Source organism: Galeopterus variegatus, unplaced genomic scaffold (genome assembly GCF_000696425.1).
Source record: "Galeopterus variegatus unplaced genomic scaffold, G_variegatus-3.0.2 Scaffold9356, whole genome shotgun sequence".
NCBI classification, from domain to species: domain Eukaryota; kingdom Metazoa; phylum Chordata; class Mammalia; order Dermoptera; family Cynocephalidae; genus Galeopterus; species Galeopterus variegatus.
In genome coordinates, this window is record NW_007735467.1 from 15928 (window position 1) to 20815 (window position 4888).

The 4888-nt window shown below is 37.5% G+C and overlaps 1 pseudogene; it reads left to right on the forward strand.

The window, feature by feature from the left end:
• Nucleotides 1-983: 983 nt before the first annotated feature.
• The window catches only part of LOC103609218, a 15020-nt pseudogene continuing 11115 nt past the window's right edge, over nt 984-4888 (forward strand).

The following is a 4888-nucleotide window of genomic DNA, read 5'->3' on the forward strand; positions in this document are numbered from 1 at the left end:
TTGTTTCCTGTACTACCGTATTAATGAGTTAATAGGAGTAAGTATAGTAACTCATTGTGTGTATGCGTGTATGTGTGTACCTTCATCTATATTGACCTTTTATCTGGTTCCATCTTTTTTTTTTTTTTGTGACCGGTAAGGGGATCGCAACCCTTGGCTTGGTGTCACCCGCACCGCACTCAGCCAGTGAGCGCACCGGTTGTCCCTATATAGGATCTGAACCCGCGACAGGAGCGCCGCACTCTCCCGAGCGAGCCACGGGGCTGGCCCTGGTTCCATCTTTTAACTGTGAACTTGTTTCATGTTTTCTCAGTTAGGAAAACATCTGTCAAAGTACTTTTATGCTATATCTGTTGCTTAACTGTGTGAAGCTGTAGATTTAATACTAAAGCCTGACCTCCTGGTTCAGGTGCTTGTGCTGTGCCATTTATTAACTGTCTGACCTGAGGCGAGTTTCTTAGAGTCTCTGAAAGAGTTGGGTTGTCAGTAAGGTGGGAACAGATTTCTATCTAATTAGATGTTATATTAGTTAGTACTTGTAAAGCATTTGTAGTAATGCTTACCACGTAGGATATTTAAAACTTTTAGTTGTCGCTGTTATTATTATCATGCCTGTTTTTAATTTTCCCCTTTCTTTAGGGCTACTGTGGCTTTTGTCATTCCTGAAGAATTATTCATGGTTTAGTAATTAGATATCATTTGGTGTGTAGAACATAGTATCTAGCTCTTGTATATAGATGACATTATGTTCAATATTTTCATTTGTGTATTTATTTCATCTTGCACAAAATTTTAAAATCCTCAGTGATTTAGTGGATTTTATATTCTCTGATGGAAAAGTGTAATAAAACAAAATTAAGATTATATGACTTGCTCAAAGTTACATTTCGTGGACCTATCAGAACACTCACTTCAACTGAAACAACCCATCATCCCTTCACTTTGTGTGAAGATAAGAATTCTTCCCATGGCCCCTTGATGAAATGTATTTTTCATTTCAGGGACTGTTGACATTCAGGGATGTGGCCATAGAATTCTCTCAGGATGAGTGGAAATGCTTGGACCCAGCTCAGAAGGCTTTATACAGGGACGTGATGTTGGAGAACTACAGGAACCTGGTCTCCCTGGGTGAGGATAACTTGCCTTCAGAAGTTGGAATCTGCCCTTGTGTGTCTTTGCAATTTTTCTCGTGAATTTCTTGGGAGCTCCTTCCTTACTTAAAATTGAGCCATCTTGGTTCAGAAATGAAAAGCTTCATAATGCAGCATCTGGACTTTACCTTTCCCCTTTCTTCAGATGGTCTACTTACTTCATGCTAGGTTAGTAGTGATTTTAGAGGTTGAGTAAGCACAAAATCTTATGGTAAACTTTTAAAATATCTGATTACCTGGTTTTACCCCTGTGCTTTTGATTCAGTAGTCTTGGAAGAGATATCTGTATATTTAAAATATTCCTTAAGCCTTTGGAAGTATACAATCAGTGAACAAATTTGTGAAATATTATTATAGACCCATCTGTAATGGCCCCCTCTTGTTAATATTTTAAGAAGATTCCATCACATTAGTGTCATGAGGGTAAAAATATGCAAAAACATTTCTTTGTATGAAAAATATTAAGGTGGTAAATGTTCTTCAAAAATACGAGACAAAAAGGAAGAATGTCTGTGATAGCTTTTTTTCAAAAAAGTTTTTATATTCAATTCACTGACAGGTGTAACCTTCAAGTCACCTTTGGGAAGAGTGGTTAAAGTGAAAGTCTAATGTAAAATGAAACATTTTGCTAAATGTGGAACTGGGTCTATCATTTCTTAGACCATGAGAACTTTTTTCCTTAACAAAGTGACTGCTAAAATTCTCTGCATTATTCTGTAGTGCCCAGATTGAACAATACTTCAGGTGACATTAAAGTCAGAATTTTAAACTAAAGCATTATATTTAGCCTGAGTAATTGCCCATTATTTTGTTTGTATGCAACAATTTCCTCCTTCCGTAACCAGTCGGAAGCTTAACAATTTCTGAGCTAGTTTCAATAAAAGGCAAAACAAGATCATTGTGAAGTTAGACCTGTGTTTCCTTGCAAATTTCTCTCTGCAGAGTCATCTCATTTCCAAACTAACAGCAGAAGCCTGATGATTGACCATGTGCTCTCATTGTTGAAAGTGCATTCAGTGAAAGTGCAACATGAAACCGCCAAGGGTATGTGTGTGTGTGTGTGTATATATATATATATATATATAAAAGCAGGAATCTCTCTGAGCTGAATACTATCTCCATTTTGGAGCAAGGGAAAGAGCCCTGGACTGTGAAGAGTGAGGTAAAGATAGTGAAAAACCCTGGTTGGTGGGTATCAAAAAATGAACATGAACTCAGGTAAGAGCTCAGGTGGGCAGAGAGGAAGCTGCTTCAAATATTGTTTGGGAAATTCTTACCAATTGTGAGAGTTCTGTAGGAAAACAAAAGTTCATTTCTTGTAAGTGCTCAAAGGAATTTTTTTTCCTCATCACTTTTTTCTTCGTATTTGTTAAAAGTTTTCTTGTCATCCTCCAGTGATGCTTCAACTTATGCAAATGCAAAGGCAAAGTCTTTATCATGACCTGCAACATTCTGTTATCTGCCCCTATGACCTCTATCATACCTGAACTTTGAGGAGCATAGGAAAGGCTATTTATAAGGGGCTTCTCTTTCTTCCTTGACCTCTCCTTATGTATTCAATTCTCAGTCTGCACAAATCAGATCTGAGACCTCCCTAGTCCTGGCCCCAGACCTTCTCTAACATTCATTCCCATTTAATGTACTTGAGAGAGCTTCTCTTAGGATGGGATAACATTGGCTGCTCTTTCATTGCATCTAGGGCCCCAGGAAAGTGCATGGGGCTGTCTCAAGCCCTCTCTACCTGTTTGGATGCCTCAGCCATTTTTTCATTTCTACTTTTGCAAACCATCAGGATTGAAGTAGACCTTTTGAGATTGTTACCCAGCAATACTGTAAAGATAGTAGACAGAGATTCTTTCTTTGACCCTTATTCCTTCATGGGAACTTTATCTCGGTCTTTTAGGCACTCAGCCTGAGGTCTGTGGGCAGAACACATGGTCCCACTTCAATATCCCACAAAATCTGATCCCCGTACTTTCATCCCTTGACTTGCTGTTCTCCCTCTTGCAGCTCCTGTTTAGTATGGGAATGTGCAAAAACCTTGGTTGTGCCTGGTTTCATATTCTCATAAATTTGTGTGATTTTGCCTCTGAAACGTGCTTTTGACATACTCGTACCTAGGATCTAAAATTGTATCCTCTTTCTCTGCTGAGATAACCCACCTTTTAGGTGCTAGGCAGTTTCTCGTAGATGCTCCCATGAGGAGTTTTACTGGGTAAAAGAAAATTCTGGATGGAGAACACTTAGATTTATATGTTACAGTAATATCATGCTGCTACATAGAGAGGTATACCTTGAAGCATTTCTCTGAGTCAAGTGGTCAGCATATCCCAAGATGCTGAGATAGAAAGTATCCTGAGAATGTGACAGATAAATAGTTCCAGTAGTCCTTTTGGATTTTTTTTTTTTTTTTTTGGTGTGGAATATCACAGAAGTGTGTCTCAGTGGCAGTGTTGGTCAGATTTACTAATGATCATCCCCTTTAACTGGCAATCACGAGAATAGGAATTTACTCTATGGAGAGAATTGCCCAAGTTTGTAATCCCTTATCTGTGATACTGTTGATCAGACCATTTGTTCATGCAACATTCTTAATTCCATGTATATGCTATTGTTCATTCTTCAATAAATATGATTTTGATGCAGTATATTGAAGGAATTTATGAAGTTATATGATGATTACATTATTAAATTATCCTAATTTGTTTTGTTTTAAATACTCTTACTTTGATTTATGTATTTTCATGTATTATAAATGAACTTATTTTTTATTTGTTTAATCATTACTTACACATTTTTGATGATACAGATAGTATTTATTTTATATCTGAAATTTATGAACCTGTTGGATCAAAGAATGCATGTTGTTTTACAAGATTTCCTTCTTGAGTGTGCAGGGTTATGGCTCTGAAACAATTTTCTTAAAACTTGCACAGCCTCCAGAATTTTGTGAAAATATAGTCATATTTATTTATTTTTTTACTTTTGTTTTGCTTCGCTTAGTATCTTCTATTGGTGAACACTTTTCTAATTTAAATCAATTGGGATTTAAAAACTGGGCCCATTGGATATCTTGAGAATATACTTTTGTTATTAAATTGCTCTCTTTGTTTCAAATACAATTAAATTGACTTGCGATAATTTCATATATAAGATACCTTGGTTTTTCTGTAGTACATTTTAAGTTCTCTAGACATAAGTTGTTGGGTTTCATTTGAATTTTATTTTGGTTCAAATGTTTTCTTAATTATCATTTCCCTATCTAGATTTTTGTCATGTACCTCTTGCTATTCTAAACTAATATTTAAATACCTAATTTCATAGGAAACATATGCAATTTGTTGCACTTCATGTACTTCTTCATCACTGTTACTTCTGTCATTATATTTTCCACAAAACATTTAAAGTTCTGGAAATTGCATTTTTCTTTTTTTTTTTTTCCCTTTTTTTTGTCTTTTTTCGTGACTGGCAATGGATCGCAACCCTCAGTGTCGCGCCCGTACCGGACCGGGACCAGCAACGGGATCGCAACCCTCGGTGTTGCGCCCGCACCTCGCTCAGCCAGTGAGTGGCCGGTCTGTATGTGGGATCCGAACCCTCGGCGGGAGCGCTGCCGCACTCCCAAGCGGCTCACTGTAGCAGTGCGCCACCAGGCCGGCCCTGGAAATTGCATTTTTCAATTAACCCATAAAGACTATTTTGTTTTGGGGCCAGCCCGGTGGCGCACTGCTACAGTG